Raw genomic sequence first — 18,397 nt, forward strand, 5'->3', positions numbered from 1 at the left:
ATAGATTAGTTTTAATAAATCAACAACTCTATCATGCATTTAAATAAGTTTTATAATCATGTTATAGTTCAAACAATTGCAAAATTAATTTAAGCAATTTAGTTCTTTCCATCCGGTAAAATGATTCTCCAATAAGATTAAAATACGGAGAATATGTATAATCCATTCTGTAATCCACTATGTGTATAATAATAACATTATCAGAATTAACATGCTCACTTTAAACTATTCCAAGATATTCAGTAAGTTTATACGACACAATACTGTATATTTAGCAACTAGGTTCCCATTAAGCATAACTGAGTAACTAAGTTTCAGTAATTGATTATTTATGTTATACATATAAATATCAATTTAACTCCAAGATAACACAACAGAATATACCAATTCACATGCTTACTTTTATACCAAACCAACACTAACTGAAACAAGTTAAATTCTATACGTCAATTAATCCGCAGCTAGCAATAGTTAAAGTTTAAGCGTACTTATTCCTACCACTGTTCCATGATTAACATGTTGTAACCATCCATAGTAATCTGCTAAATTAGGTTTTAAACAATTAAACTCTTCATCTCCAATGACAGTATCCGGATTTTCATATACTGATTTATGTTCTGTATCACCCTGAACAATGGTGTTTTAATACATAGTAATCAACTCTTAGAATTTATAATATGGAGTTAGATCGTCTCAAAGCACCTCAATACAGCTCCTACCAGAACTTAAAAATCCCAAAATCCGAGCACCACAGCCCAAACAGTCGCCCAAAAACCCAAAAAACTGAAGAATTGAAGAAAGGCTACTCCAAACAAGTTGGAGCTGCCTCTAACCAAGATGGAGCCGGCTACAAACCACTTGGAGCCACCTCTAAGGCACTTTAAGTTGGCTCCATGTTTTCATGGAGCCGCCTCCAACCTCCTCCCCTCCTCTCTGTTCTTCTCTTCAACTACGTCTTCTCCGGTGACGTCTAGTTTGATCAGTCCTCAGCTCTATTGATTTTACTGAGTAAAACTAAGTTTCAATGTCCCAGATTTTGTAAAAACCACCCTATATCCACTCTAATTAGAATAGAGTTCTACAAGAAAGAATTTAAAATAAATAAAAATGAAACATACACTACAAGAAAAGTGGGTTTTTACGACATAGTGTTTACGGGGCTTCTTTATTTTGCGTCGTGATTACCACCATTTACGGAGTTTTTAAAAGAATCCTCATAATAGGACATGTTGTCGCGAGGATTTTATAGAATCGTCGTAGAAAAATATTTTTACGGCGTATTAAAGAGCCCGTGAATATTTAGATACATTTACGGTATATTTGTACACCTTTAACGGGATAAATGTTCCTCGTTGATAAAGCACACATCTACGGCGCCTTTTTTGCTCCGTAAATAAGCAATAAAAATTTTCACATCTGAGGCGCCTTTTTTGCCCAGTAAATAAGATGAACTTACGGTGTATTAAACAGCTCGTGGATAAATTTTACATCTACGGCGCTTTTTTTGCTCCGTAAATAAGAAATAAAAGTTTTCACATCTAAGGCATCTTTTTTGCTCCGTAAATAAGCAATAAAATTTTTCAAATCTAAGGAGCCTTTTTTGCCCCGTAAATAAGTGGATAAATTTCACATCTACGGCACCTAAAGTTTTCGCATCTAAGGCGCCTTTTTTGCCCCGTAAATAAGCTTTTACCAGCACTCCTTCCGCTTTTTCGCTTCCCTCCATTTTTTTTTCCCTTCCCTCCATTTTTTCCCTCCGTTGATTTGTAAATAAACAGTAAAATTTTTGTTGTGCCTTGTTTGGCGGGACCATACGCACAAACACATAATACACATGATTATTTTATTTTGTAAAAACTATAAAGGGCTATTAAACTACACCATTTTATGTGAAAATTTTATAAACTTATAATTGTAAATCACTCTTCATCTTTGATCTAGAATACCCGAGAGTACTCAACCCCTCTGCTCCTCTTCTCAAGGAGCGTGTAAGCCTCTTCAATCTTAGATTTAGCTGATAATGGAAGAGTGAGGGAGAGGATGGCATCGTCGTCGAGTAGCGGACTGACATTCAAGCTCCAGCTGCTTGTAATAGTGAACATATCTGACCACTACATGAGGGTCAAGTCCCAGTCCCAACCGCCTCATGCTGCCTCGGACGGCGGCGAAGAAATGTCACCGCCTCCGCCTCCGCCAAGAGGGGACACATGGTCAAGATCTTCAACAGCTTCGAGCTTATCTATGATGCGTCCACCCATTCCGTTGACTAAACCTTCCTCTTGAAGAAGCAAGAACTCTGTCAGTACTTTCTTAAATTCTCTTTTCCCCCTCCCCGTATATATAGATGTTTTTCAATATAGAGGCTTTTTGAAAAAAAAATTCTTGGGTTTGCCACGACATTGAAATAATAACGATCTTTTTGTAAACTATATAAGAAAGTTTTCCCCCAATTTTATATTCTTGGGTGCTATTCTACTGGGAGTGATTCTCAAGAATCAAATATGCACATTCACGAAGCTGTAAGTTCTTGATCATTGTATTATTTTAACCTAATGCTCTTACGACACACAGAGGTGCTTATATATTATACAACCTTTTTTTTTAGTTTCAAAATTTCAGGTTTATTCACCTATCAAAAAAAAAAAATATCAGGGTTTATTCTGTTTGAATGATGCAATTTGTATTGAAAGAGTTTCAAGTGCTAGGGCTTTCTTTGATCTTCAGAGAACCCCCCCCACCCCCCCCCCCCGATTGATTGGTAAACCTCTCGGGTCTCATCTTAGGTTTGATCTTTTCACTCTCACCCATCTGTTATTTCATTTTAATTTGTTGATTTTTTGCTGGTTGCTGATTTTTTAATGTGATGATACGAATATCTATATATTTGTTAAGGTTTCAAAATTGCTAAAAGCCCTAACAATCGAAGGGAGAAATTAGATAGAGAGCTTGTTGTTGATTTAATTTATTTTATTTTATCGATGCTCTATTTTCTTTCTTCTGCTTGCATGGGCGGCTAGACTATTTTGTTTTGGAATTGGATGTATGAATTTGTTTATCTATTCTTGAATGTTTGAATGATATTATATGATTTATGGATGCATTTTTTTCATGTTTGATATTAGTTTTTAAGAATTTTGCTGAAGAGAAAGTCATTTGTAAATTCATATTTTTCTTTTATTTTGAATTCTGTATTCTGTAATCTCAATGGACCTTAGGCAATGTGTGGAGTATATAGTTAATTAATTAATTAATAAGACATCATCATTCTAGAGTGAATGTGAAGGTTGGGAAGTTAATAGCTTCAGATTATTTTTTCCTCTAATTCATTTATTAATCTAAAATGGACATGGAATTCACCAAGTCGACTAGAACCATCACAATTCCTAATTATTTGTCTCCAATCTTGTAGGATCTTAAGCATAGCAAGATAATGTACTTGGTGTGATTTGCTTGGGACAGCTGAGCTACAGCTTCTAAAATAAGCATAATCTATATATCATGCATTTTAATTTAGCCCTTGGCTAGCTGAAACTTACAAGAGATGTTATCTGCTTTTGGGATAGTGTCTGCTTTATCCATAATGGGATTTTGCTTTTTAATTTTTTATGATCTTTAGTTATAAACAATCAGCTAATTTTAAAATTTGCTGAAAAACAAATTGTTTGTTTGTTTTTATTTTTTATTAGCTATTGTGAGACTATTGATCAAGTTGTGCTTATTTGTCTCCAATCTTGTAGGATCTTAAGCATAGCAAGATAATGTACTTGGTGTGATTTGCTTGGGACAGCTGAGCTACAGCTTCTAAAATAAGCATAATCTATATATCATGCATTTTAATTTAGCCCTTGGCTATCTGAAACTTACAAGAGATGTTATCTGCTTTTGGGATAGTGTCTGCTTTATCCATAATGGGATTTTGCTTTTTAATTTTTTATGATCTTTAGTTATAAACAATCAGCTAATTTTAAAATTTGCTGAAAAACAAATTGTTTGTTTGTTTTTATTTTTTATTAGCTATTGTGAGACTATTGATCAAGTTGTGCTTTTTTATAGTCACTGTCTCAGTGTCTTAGATAGTTGAGACTAATCAACACATCTTACAACCATTTTTGCTATATCTTTATGCTTATAATGAACTTATCCAATTCAGACTCTCACTGTAAGGCTTCTTATTAAAAAGCCCTAAATTTACATTATGTGTTCATATCTACTTAATTATTTAAAATTATAAATCTAATTGTGCTTCTACATATTGGTGATGTGTAAAGACTGTGTTTCAGTTCCAACAAAACGGGCCTTGTTAGGAACATATTGCAAAGAGCTTTTAGTTCCAAAGTTTGGAATAACCTTTTTATTTCATTTTATAAGATAGAGGTTAGCTTTAATGTGGGCCATACAATGATTGAAATGGTAGTTTTGGTCCTTCTATTCTGTCATTTGGTTAAAGAGAATGGTTTATAAAAACCCTGATTATATATATATATATATATATATATATATGTTTATGTAGTATATATAGTTTTGTTGCTTTTTGAGGACATTCTTTAGATCCATTATGCGTCTATATCTTTTTTATTTTTATCTTTTTGATGACATGAACATTGTTGTTTCAAATCGGTAATATCTAAATTTACCTATTTTGGGAAGAAACAAAATAAGGGGCTGAATTATGGATAATTTAGTATGCTCTGTACTCTGCCCCTTGACTTCTATGTATCTCACTAATATAGTTTTTATTTGATATAAAATGCTAGGCTCATTCTTGTATTGGTTCTGCTTTTTAGGGGTGGAAAGTTCAAGTGAAAGTAAAAAATTAAGACCTATTATACTTGTTTCAGTTTTTGTCCTTTTGAACTTTCTAAAACTTTATAATACTTTTCCGAAATCAAAATTGGAAATGTTGATTTTTTTGCTCTAATCTTCTTGTTTATTTTTTGAGAAAACGTTCCTTTACTAAATTGATTTGGATTACTCTACGTTTTTGTTTATATACATATGAACTGGAGGCCATGTACTTTGATGAAGGCGTGAGAGATGCAAAACGACAAGAATTGGAGTCGAAAATGTTGCAGGTGACACATTTTTAATCATTTCCATCATATTTTTTAGGTCATTAATAGATTCCTTATTAAGTTGTGGCAATGGAATGCTTTGTTGCTGGAACTGGTTTGGAGAAAATATATTAATGTATTTTTTTTATTTGTTGTGTTTTTTATTTGTTGTGTTTGTTTCTCAAGTTGTCTAACCCCTGATTCCTTTATGTGTCTAGTACTTCTGAAATTAATTCTGTGATTTTTGGCCAAATTGGTATTTATATAAAAATCCAGCAGTAGCTACTATTTGATTTTTTACACTAGTTGTAACTTGATTTTTGAACATTTTACTTGACTGACTTGTTGACCTCTGAAAATTCCAAGAACTTATAGATCTATAATATCTTAAGTCAAATTTCAAAATAAATTAAGTTTTCTCAATTTGGATATCAAACAAATGTTCTAAAAATATTTGAAGTATCAGCTGCTCTGATTTTCTTCGAACAGGGGATTATTGTCCCAAGTTGCATTCTAACACCACTATGGTTATTTGGTCTCATTCTGACTGGATTGATTATCCCTAGTTCAATAGAAGCAGAAGAATCAGAATTTCTATGATTCTAGTCTATAACAAAGGTCAAATACTATGCTTGTTTTATGATTGCTCAGTAATGCTTTTTTATACTCATACTTAGGGGGGTCACGTGCCTTTAAGTGACCAATTTTACGGTGTATCTTGAACTTTATTACCTTATTGGTACATCGGCCTGTGTGGAGGCCATTTTTATTTCTTGTTTTAAAATGTTGAAAGCATGGGAGTATGGGATCATCGTATGTGGAGGTTTTGATTGATTGTTGTGCAGGAGAAGTTGTTGATATGTTGTTTATACCTTTAAATAAATTCATAACATTTTATGTAATAACTAAATTTAAAAAATTTCAATCCTAGGAAAACAATATTTGTAGGTAAATTGGAGAATGACTTCTTCATATTCTAATTATTTATGACCCTATACTAATGAGCAGACATACCACATATCATCAGAGATAATGAGAACCAATCCCAGAATTATAATTTATTTCAATCAGGCCTTATCATGAAAAATCATTCCTGAGCACACAAATATGTTGCATCCCACATCTAAAAGGATTTAGACTAAAAAAATATTATACTAAAACCTTTAAAATAACACTTCCCATGCCCTCTCTGGAGGGTAATTGCTTAGTTATATATGGCCGGTTCTATTGATCCATGGATAATTAATGTGTAAAAGACTTGTTAACATAGCGTAGATCCAAACAACAAAACAAAGAAAATCAGTTGTTAAGTAGTTGAAGTGTAAACCTAGAGAGAAAGAGGGAGGGAGGGAGGAAGAGAAAGCAGACCTTTGCCGACTGGAGTTCCGTCACCATGCAAATTGATTATGAATAATAACTGAAACTTAGGTTTACACACAATAGGAAGATGGAAACGATTTAATTAGGTAGAAGATTTAGGTGCTAAGATCCCGTATTAGTTGGCATAAAGCGGCAAATTTTATTTTTCCATAACTCATTGTGCGAGGGAAATAAAAATTTTAGCCCGATATACACGACTTAACAAACAAGTCATTAAAATAAATAATGCAAGTCATTAAAATAAATTTAAAACAAATTTGAATAGGCAAATAAGTGTAAACTATTTTTCCATGAGTCATTATGCGAGGAGTGAGTATTATCATTTAAGAACCTTCAGATTTTGATAAGATGTCATCTGTTAGTTTTCACTTTTTAGACATTGCTTTTAAATGGCATGAAAGAATTATCCACACTACGACTGATTTTATCAAACGAGGACAAAGTACAAGATGGAATCCATATTTGAAAATAATAAAAATTGTGACTAATTGATAGTTTTCAAATGAAACGAGGATAAAGTACAAGATGGAATCTAGATTTTGAAAATAACAGAAACCTGTCAAAAGCTATATATGTAATTCACATTTTGAATGTGATAGAAAATTGTAAAAGGCTATATGTAATCGACATTCTGGATGTTGTGTTTATGTGCTCTTTCTTAATGGATTATGTGGCGAAAGAGAGCTAAGTGGTTAGTTTTACTTACAAAATGATAAGGCAATTTATAAGGAATGACATAGAAATTTAAAATATTCATATTTATGCTTTGTGAATATAAGATAATTAACAGGTGTTCTAAAGCCTCAAAAGCTCTTCTAAAAAACTATTATATTTTGAAAGTTTATTGGGACAAGCTATCAAAAGAGAGATTATAGGCCCCAACTGTCTGTTTCAAAGCAGATTAACCTGATTTCTTGCATGTCATTAAGGACCTACATGGACTACACTCTCTGTAAAATAGAAATTTTAGGGCTCTACCTCTTTGTTTCAAAGCAGCAAACTCCCTCCTTCCCACCCACTACACTCTCTGCAAAAGAGAAATTCCAGGACTTCACCTCTCTGTTTAGAATTTAGATGGGACTGATTAACTTATTCATTGCCATTTTGTTAAAAAGTGAGAAATCAAATTACCCACCTCATTCTATTTAATTATCTTTTGTACAAACGAGTATACAAGATATGAGTATTTTCTGGGCTGTAGCAGAACTCTGAGGGAATTATTAGAAGAATATGATGAATTTGTTTCAGATTTGTTTATAATCGTTGTATCAAAAACCTACAATGTTTCAGATTTGTTTCAGATTTGCTCATAATCATGAGATAAAGAGGCTACATATTATGATATTGTAGAATTCATGAATATAAAGAGATTATGATATTGTATGTTCTCATACATCCTTGCAAAAATCTAGTATTCAATTAAGGAAAATTATCTGCTTGAAATATTTTTGGCAGATCTAAGGAAGAAATTCTTAGGAAAATGTTTGTGTTTGATTTATAAATGATAATCTTACTATTTCTCTTTTTTATTAGCATTCTGAATTTGAGACTTGTGTGATGCAACTACTTCCCTGGATTTTGTACCGTGGATTTTGCAGCTACTTCCTTGGATTTTGTACAGTGAGGTGGTTTTTTGACAAGTGCAGACTGAAACTCAAGTGTTAGAAGGTTTATCAATTTTTTAACAGAAGTGTTAAGAAATTGATGATTTTCTTGACAAATGGATTTATTTCTTATTTTGGAACATTGTAATTGTTGAATTGTTTTGGCACATTAATAAATGATGAATTGTAAAAATGTTTTAACTTTTTTGATATATTTAATGGAATATGTATGTTTTTTTGACTTGAATTATAGCTGAAAGTGATGTGAATTATAGGTAGTGGATGATTAACTGGCATTAATTAAGGGTGCTTTATTTATAAAAAAAATATATATATTTTATTTACGAGGAGCTTGAAATCTCGTAAATAAGTGAAAATCCTCCTAAATAACTTTTCTACGGCATACATGGCAAGTCATGAGAATGGTTTATATTATTTACGGGTACCTAAAATTCGCCGTAGAAAAGTTTTCTACGGCATACTTCAACGCCTCGTGAGATTATTTACGGGTAGTTAAAATTTGCCATAGAAAACTTTTCTACGGCATGCTTCTGTACCTCATGAAATTATTTATGGGTAGTTACAACTCGTCATAGAAAACTTTTCTACGGCATGCAACGGTACCTTGTGAGATTATTTACGGGTACTTACAATTCGCCATAGAAAACTTTTCTACGAGATAGATTTTTCCCCGTAAAAAAAATCAAGTATTTACAGAACCCTCATACACGAGGGCCTAGAATGCGCCGTGAATGAGTTTCCACGGCGTTTTTGGCCCCTCATAGAAGCCCTTTTTTTCTTGTAGTGATATAAACATATACCGTTACAGACGAACCTAAACATGCAAACCAGACTAATATGTTCCAGTATTACAAGCTAATTTAACTCTGTTTATATCAATTCACATGCGTTATACATCCAGTTCTGTGAATTAGTTTATGAGTTAAACACGAAAAACCATAAAGCAAGCAGTATAACTCATGGCTACCTTCAGTGGAAAATAACAGAGACATGTAATCCAGTTTACTTTTAATTCTTATACATTCCTGGAGTTGCATTAGACATGCAAAGAACACAAGTCAATGGGATAGAGTTAGGATTACAACTTGCCTTTGAGATTTCGGTTCAAAAATCCCAACGTCGTCTTCTAAGTTTCTCCGGCGAACTAGGAAATCTTCCTCTATTCCTTCCCTGCCTCCATTGTCGTGAATAGGGTTCTAAAACCCTAGGCAGAACTTAATACCTATATTTATAGGTTTACACAAGACCTAGGTTCAATTCAAACCCTACACTAAATCCTAGTCGGCCCATAGAAAACCTTATATAAAATCTACGTCGGCCAACATACGTGACTTCTCAAAGAACCCTAAGTTCTGAACGTTTTTTAAAAACTCATTTAACTTAATTCCTAATTAAACAATTCCTTACAACAATGAGATCAAAATAAAACAAATAAACAAGTAAGCCAATTAAATACAAATTAAACATATAATTAAATTAAACCAACCAGTCAATTCACACATCACGTAATTCAAAATTCACACATAGCCACATAAGCACCTAAAAATAATAAAATAAATACTGAAAACAATAAAATAAATAATAAAATTCTGATTATATCCCTTTCAAAACTAGGGGTATTGCAGTTTTTAGGTTATTCACAAACCAGTCGGGCTTACGGGGTTTTTAATCTTAGAACCAAAGTGGTCATGGAGTCTATAAATGTGGTTTTTGATGATACAAAATCTAAGATAATCTCTTCTCAACTTGATGAAAAATAAACTAATTTTGAAATTGTAGGAGAAATGAAAAAACTTGTAATTCAAGAAAAAGAAAGAGTTGAGGATAAAGATTGAGAAAGTGAAGAGGGTGAAGAAGATGACGATGAGGAATTAGAGGTTACCACTGATGAACCTATAGGAATTCCTGCGCCATCTCTAGATATTCCCACATCTAGCAGTTCTAGAGTTAGATTGAGTCACCCAATTGACAATATGATAGGGCCATGGGATAAGCATGGTACTAGAAGTACAGTGCGTGATGATGTAGGACACTCATGCATTGTAAATGATATTGTTCACTCATGTCACACGGCTCGGTTTGAACGTAAGAATGTTAATGAAGCTCTTCAAAATTATGATTGGCTTATGGCTATGCAAGAAGAATTGCTTCAATTTGTGAAGAATGATGTTTGGGAGTTAGTGCCTCGACCTAGTGATGTTAATATCATAGGGACCAAGTGGATTTTTTAAAATAAACTTGATGAGCATGGTCTTGTAATGAGAAACAAAGCTAGATTAGTTGCACAAGGATACTCTCAAGTTGAAGGAATTGATTTTGATGAGACTTTTGCACATGTTGCTAGACTTGAGTGTATTCAAACTCCTATGAGTACTTCATCCAAATTGGATAGAGACTCTGATCTTAACAAGGTTGATCATTTCTTGTATAGGAGTATGATTGGTAGCTTGTTGTATTTGGCAGCAACTAAGCCAGATATTTCATTTAGTGTAGGTGTTTGTGCTAGGTATCAAGCTGATCCTAGAGAACAACACATTCTTGCAGTCAAGTGCATTATTCATTATGTCAATAGTACATTAAACTATTGATTGCGTTATTCTTCTGAGTTTAACTCTGAGATTGCAGGCTATACTAATGCTGATTGGGCTGGAAATAAGGATGATAGAAAGAGTACTTCAGGTGGTTGTTTCTATGTTGGTACTAATCTTGTTTCATGGTACAGCAAGAAGCAAAATTGCATATCTTTATCATCGTGTGAGACTGAATACATTGCTGCTGGAACTTGTTGCATACAATTGCTTTGGAAGAAACAAATATTTTGGATTATGGAGTTGATCAAGGTACTATTTCTATTGTTTGTGATAATACTAGTACAATTAATATTTCAAAGAATCCAGTTTTGCATTCTAGGACTAAGCACATTAACATTCGACATCACTTTCTTAGGGAACTTGTTAAACAAAATGTCGTGTCTTTGAAAAAAGTGCATACTGATTAGAATTTGGCTAATATTCTCACTAAACCATTAGATGCTCCTAAGTTTTCTCATTTTAGGAAATCTATTGGTGTCTGTTGTCTTGATTTGATGCATTGCAAAGACATAGTCTAGAAAGGATTTTCATGCATATCTTAAGAGTCTAGATTATGTTTTTGGGAAGTTAAGCAAATTATATTGATTGAATATGTTGAACACAAGGAGTTTCGTGACATATGGATTATCTGTGGAAAGCATACAATGGCTATGAATTGATGAAATTGGTTTTGCTTACTTATTTCGTATAGTAAATGAATCATTGATAGTACATTTACTTGAGATATCATTATTTTAGTCAAAGATAATGTTGATATGATTGATCATTATCTTGGAATTTAAACTTGCTTTATGTATTTTAGACCAAAAAGTGAAAATAAAAAGTAATTTACAAAACAGCTTGGAATGAAAATGTTTTTAAAATAGAAAGAAAAATTTGTTATTTTGAAAAAGGTGAGATGGAAAAGGCTACCTTTGAGATTTGTCCGAAAGCTACCTTGAATCTAAATAAATGGGAATAAGGGAAAGAGCTGGCTACCCATAAGCGTAAAAGCCGCAAATGTGCAAAAAGAAAAATGGAGCACAAAAAAAAAAAAAAAAAAAAAAAAAAAAAAAAAAAAGAGTCTTTTGCACATGTTGATTGTTTGATTTCTAAGGATATGTGATATCATTGATTTATTATCTAAAATCTGAACAATTGATAGATCATATATTTTTGGAACTTGGTGGTGATTTTATTACACTTACTAAGTTTGTGGAACTTAATAGCATAGATCTTGATTATTTCTGTTGATTCATATAATCTTGTGGAGTCTACATTCTCATTGGGTTCAATTTACAAGATTTATATAGTTGGTTGCTTCCTACTTCTAGGATTTGTCTTCCTTGTGACCCTTGTTAATTTTGACAAAAAGGGGGAGATAGTTTAGTCATATCATTTGGGATTTTTGGAGAACCATTGATCATTGCATGTTCAAAATATTGCGTTGATATTCAGGCATTAAAATTTGCAATTTTATGTTTGTGTTTATTTTCTTAATTAAGCTTCACGGGTAGTTGTGTTTGAGCGAATGTGCAGATTACAGGTTGCTACATATGTTCAAGTTTCATGAGGTTCAAGAAAATTTCCACATCTTAATTTCTTTAACATTCTATGTAATTTACTTTCCTGCTTGGGGAGATTGCTGAATTGTTTTAGGGTTTTGTCACGAAATTGCCAAACATATCAAAACATATCAAGTGTTTATTACTACACCCTAATTGGGAGGTTGCATGATAGGAGCAGATGATAATAATTCACGTAATTTATGAAAAGCGTCTAAGCATGCTTGGTCAAAGACAAAAGGAGTTTCATTGGCAAGAAGGTTGCACAAGGGTAGAGCAATTTGCTAAAGTCTTTGATAAAACAGCGGTAAAAGCCAGCATGACCTAGAAAGGAGTGAACCTCTCTCACCGTTGAAGGTGGAGGTAATTCAAAAATATGCTTGACCTTCGCTTTATCAACCTCTATTCCTCTCCTTGAGATAATGTGACCCAACACAATACCCTCTTGAACCATGAAATGGCTCTTTTCCCAGCTAAGTACAAGGTTGGTTTCACGACATCTCTTAAGCACTAGACCTAAGTTTTTGAGGCATACATTAAATGAGGACCCAAAAACAGAAAAATCATCCATGAAAACCTCTAGATATTCTTCCACTATATCTAAGAAAATTGACATCATACATTTTTGGAATGTGGCGGGTGTATTGCACAAACCAAAAGGCATCCGTGTATAAGCAAATGTGCCGAATGGACATGTAAAGGTGGTTTTCTCTTGGTCTAGTGGGTCGAGGGCTACTTGATTGTACCCCGAATAGCCATCAAGGAAGCAATAATATTGTTGCCAGGCCAATCTCTCTATAATTTGATAAATGAATGGTAAAGGGAAGTGATCCTTTCTAGTGGCGGCATTCAATTTGCGGTAATCAATGCATACATGCCATGAATTGGCAGTACGCTTAGAGATTTCCTCACCCTTTGCATTCTCAACCACCATAATCCCCGATTTTTTTGGGAACTACTTGAGTTGGACTCACCCATTTGCTATCGGAGATTGGGTAAATAATTCTAGCATCCAAAAGTTTGACAACTTCCTTCTTAACTACCTCCTTCATGTTTGGATTAAGTCTCCTTTGGGCATCCCTAAAGGGTTTTGTATCATCTTCCATAAGTATGCGATGCATACAAATAGAAGGGTCAATTCCTTTAAGATCCGCCACACTCCATCCTATAGCTTCCTTATTTTCTTTAAGCACACTTAAGAGAGCATCTTCTTGGTCTTTTTCAAGACTTAAAGAATTGATAACCGGAAGAGTCTCTTTTGGTCCTAAGAATGCATACTTGAGATTGGAAGGTAGAGTTTTAAGCTCAATAATTGGTGGAGAGACTAAAGATGAGACCGGTGGAGTGCTAGAGAGTGGAGGAAAATGTTCTATTGGGGTTTTCCAAGATGGAAAATCTAAGCTTGCAGCAGATTCAATGAGATTGCTTACTTCATTCATTGATTTTTTATCATCAAATACACAACTTTCATACATTTCAAGAAGACAAGAAGCAAGAGGATCATCAGATAAAAGAGATGAAAGACTATCCTCAATTGGTTGTTTCATTACCATCGTTGGAATCGATTCCTCAACAACCTCATCTAACACATCTACAAGGCAACACTCATCTTCATCTATAGGATGTCGACTTACATGGAAAACATTAAGTTTGATCATCATATTACCAAAAGAGAGGTCCATAATCCCGGATCTACAATTAATTGTTGCATTTGCGGTGGCAAAGAATGGTCTTCCCAAGATGATTGGGATGTGGTTGGAGGGATTAACAATCGGTTCGGTATCAAGAACTACGAAATCAACCGGAAAGTAGAATTTATCCACCTTGACAAGAATGTCCTCAACCATGCCCCTAGGTGTTTTGACGGATCTATCGGCCATTTGAAGCACCACTGAGGTTGGCTTCAATTCATTCAACCCTAATTGACATATACGAAGTAAGGAATCAAATTGACACCTGCACCTAAGTCAAGAAGAGCTCTACGAATTTCATGGGTTCCAATTACACAAGAAATAGTCGGAGCACCGGGTTTGTAGAAGAATGGAGCTCACTTACTCCGTGAGGAACACTTTTTTAGGGCTTGGTCCCTTGCTCTTCCTTTTTTGTGTGCAAAGATCTTTCAAGAATTTTGTATAAGGTGGAATTTGCTTAATAGCATCCAAAAGAGGAAGATTGATATTGACTTGTTTAAAAACTTCCATCATGTCATGTGTTTTCCCTTCTTGCCTCCCATAAGGCGAATTTTCTTTTAAGGCATAAGGGAATGGAGCTTTTGGCTCACAAGACTTGGTAATTTGAGAAGATGATGAAGAAGATTGAGAATTCTGGTTAGGAACATTTTCATTCAAAGGAGTAGGAGTGGAATTGGGAATTGGATGGGTGACAACTTTAGGTTGCACCGATTCACTATCTTCCTTTGGTAGTTCAACCCTATTGTCCACTTGCTTACCACTTCTTAAGGTGGTGATGGCTTGCGCTTGAGCTTGGAAAGAACACCCCGATGAAGGGTTTGCTTCCACACAAAATTGGGCCTTTGGATTCTTCTCGGGTTGATTAGGTAATTTCCCAATTTCTCTTGCATTCAATGCATAGCTATAGTCCCGATTTGGGATTCAAGCTTTGATATAGATTGAGAGTGGGAATGCAACAAGTTAGTATCCTTTTCTAAGCTACCCAAGGCCATCAAAACCTTGTCTTCAAATGTGGAATTACTAGAAAGTGCTTGAGGATAATGAAAGCCAACTTGGGAATTATACATTTGAGAAGGTGAGAGGTCATTCATCCTTTGATGATGGAAAGAAGAAGAGACGAACCCTTGAGAACCTCCATTTCTTTTATAATGTGGAATGTATTTTCTTTGAAGATTTTTAGCTTGATAAGGGCTTTCATTCCACAATGGAACATATGCATTTGAATAGGGGTGAGCAAATGTAGCATTAACTTGTTCAATGTGTTCATTAAGAACATGTCCATGGGGACAATTGAAAGTAGCATGCAAAACACTTGAACATATCATGCAAGGCTCATAAAGATGAGTTGTATGATGAAAAGGAGATGCATTGATAGCCGATTTTTGATTCAACAAGAATTGATCAAGTTTTTGAGAAAGAGTTTTAACCTCGGCTACAATTTCCCTTGAATTTTCAATTTGACACACTGTTACACTTTTCTCCTTTTTATTAAAACCACAATCAAGCCGAGAAGTGTAATACTTGTGCAAAGAATTTTCACTCATTTTTTTAAAAGGTGCCAAATGTCATCTTCATGTTTTCCAAAATATGAACCTCCACATGAAGTATCAACTATGTCCTTTTGCATGTCGGATAGGCTTTCATAGAAGTTTTGGATAACTTGCCATTTTGGAATACCATGATGTGGACACTTTCTTAGCAAGTCATTCAATCTCTCCCAAGCCTCATGCAACAACTCTCCTTCCCTTTGAGAAAATTCTCTAATTGAAGCGCACATTACATTGGTCAAACTTACGGGGTAAATTTTTAAAAAAAACTCATTTTGCATTTGTGCCCAAGATGTTATTGAATTTACCCCTAAAGTATTAAACCAATGCTTTGCTTTATTTTTAAGTGTGAAAGGGAATAGGAGTAATTTAAGAACTTCCTCCGGGACATTTATGTACCTCACGGTGGAACATAGTTCAAGAAATTCATTAAGATGCCTATATGGTTCCTCTTCATCCAAGCCATAAAAGAGTGGACACATTTGAATGGTCTCGGGCTTGATTTCATATTGATTAGCTTTAAAATTAGGCAACACAATGCAAGTAGGTGCATGGTATGCATGAAGATTATAATGATCACGAAGGACCATTGGAGGAATTGGAGCTTGAACTCTGGGGTCATGTTGATTAAGAGGTAGGTTTTGCATGAAGCGTGGGCCTAAGTAGCCAAGACTACCCTCTAGATTTTCCATGTGAAAGCCTAGAATGAATGATATGACAAGGTCTATACAAGATTACAAATGACATACAAATCACAACAAAACAAGCAAGCACTCATCCTTCGCAACAAATCAATAATCAACAAACTTCCTCCACATACAATGATCCCATACTCCCATGCTTTGATAAAAATGCAAAGAAAAGCAAATTGCCTCCACGCGGGCTCATGATTTATCTAAAAAATTAAAAACAAGCTCCACGTGGGCCGACGATTTAACTAAGGGATTAAGTAAGAAAGTCTTACAAAGGTCCTTTAGCACTTCAACTCTAAATTTATAGCTTAGCTTAGCAATTTTTAAAATTTTTTTAGCACTTTTCCTTGTTTGCTTAGCTCCTTTACTTGGATCCTAGCTCAATGCTCCTTGTCAAACATGAACAAACACAATAAGTAATCTAAAGAAAAATAAAAACAAAGTAAAGATACGATCAAAAGAGTACTAATTCCTAATGAATTCCACAAATACGACGTTGCCTAATCCCAGGCAATGGCGCCAAAAACTGGTCGTGGTCTGAGGTCGCACTACCACCATCAAGTTTGGAGAGTGTGAATTTTAAGGCGAGGGCCAAGTTTTACATTTATAAAAGTCACTACTACCTTTACTAAAAATATAGTTAGGGTGAGTAGGAATCGTCCCAAGGGATTGGAGTCGTACTTGGTTGGGGAATCGCAATTAGGGTTAGTAAGTTGAGTGATCAAATAAATGGTTGATTAAATTAGAGAACAAATTAAACTAAATAATTGAATGCAATAAAGAGTAAGTAAGAGAGAGAAAGATATTAGGGTTTAGAGGTCACCACCAAGCAATACTTTTCTACACCTCTAACTAGTGACTAATGAGGGTAATGTGTGTTGCAATATTGGTGTGTGTGTGTGCTTGGTTGATTCAATTAGCAAGGGTGATCAATTAAGCATGCATTGTCTAATCAACATGTGAAAAACACAATATATCTAGCAATTAAGTATATATTGTCTAAATAGCATGTGAAAAGCACAACATATCTAGCAAGTCATTAATCCTTTCATTAAGCTCACAAGCTAAATACACCACAAGGTTAGATACATATGTTACTTGCATTCAAAAGTATGGAACATCAAACAACTAGCATGAATTGTCCTCTCATCTAACAACTGTGCTATCACTACACTATAATTAAGCTAATGACATGAAATTAAACTAATTAAGCTAAGGGAGAGGCATAATCCATCAAGAAATGAGCATAGACCATCTAGAAAATCACAAGAGCATTCTTTTAAGCACAATGTTTTGACAATCTCTAAATCTTTAGTATTAATACACATAGACATAAATCACAAGAAATAGAGGCAAACACATGAACATCTATTCTAGCATACATAGACATATGGATAGAATGAAATGATCAATTGGAAGCATTAAACCACATAAATCATTGAATAAACAAGATATATATATATATATATATATATATATATATATATATATATAAGTGTCAAAACATTAATTACAACACTAATCCCCCAATAATACACAAGATTAAGATATAGAAAGCGTGCTTGGGGCTAACTCTAGCCCCAAGAGGATGTCTAGCCACTCATAGTGATGTTGCTCCAACCCTCAAGGGCTAACTCTACGGAAGAGATTTGCTCCTCGGTTGAGGAAGAGTCTCCAATGGTGTCTCTAGCCTCCTCCTCCTCTAAGCTTGCTCTCCAAGAGAATAATCCCTAGAATTGTCTATGTCTCAAAAAGTGCATCATATTCCTTTTATAGGTAGGTCAAGTAACACACAAAATGAGCTGGGGTCATGTAAAGAATATTTTCTAATGATTGGATAGAGGACAGATTGCACAAGCTGGAAATTTAACTTTTTCACACTGAAGGAAGTTCGATCGATCGAACCTTGGACTTGGATCGATTAAACTTGCTGAGATCCATCGAACTGAGGCTGGATTGATCCAACTGGTTGAGTTTTTTGGGAGAAGACAAATCCGAGATATTTTGGGAGATATTTTTGGGAAAAGGACAAAAGTGGTTAGTGGGTGATACAGCTGTGGATAAGATTAATCATTTGAATAAGGACAAAAGTGTTCGATCGATCGAAGGGTGGTCTTGGATCGATCGAACTTTGGACTTTTTACTTTTGGGTCAAGGTTTGGATCTATCTTGAAATGCTGAAATCGATCAGTGTTCGATCGATCGAACCTTGAAGTTGGATCGATCGAACTTTGCTGCTTCCTACATTTGGCTTCATTTGCTTCCTTCTTTCTCCA

The 18,397-nt window shown here is 34.3% G+C and overlaps 1 long non-coding RNA gene across 1 annotated transcript; it reads left to right on the forward strand.

Annotated features, from left to right (window-relative positions):
* Positions 1 to 2,735: 2,735 nt before the first annotated feature.
* Positions 2,736 to 8,282, forward strand: LOC132278571 (uncharacterized). The gene is made up of 2 exons (XR_009471086.1): positions 2,736 to 5,072; positions 7,965 to 8,282. It is a non-coding gene; the product is annotated as an uncharacterized LOC132278571 (long non-coding RNA).
* Positions 8,283 to 18,397: the final 10,115 nt, after the last annotated feature.

The sequence above is a fragment of the Cornus florida genome, unplaced genomic scaffold, assembly GCF_030987335.1.
Source record: "Cornus florida cultivar Cherokee Brave unplaced genomic scaffold, ASM3098733v1 CherokeeBrave_3.0.0_Hap2_Chr10, whole genome shotgun sequence".
NCBI lineage: Eukaryota > Viridiplantae > Streptophyta > Magnoliopsida > Cornales > Cornaceae > Cornus > Cornus florida.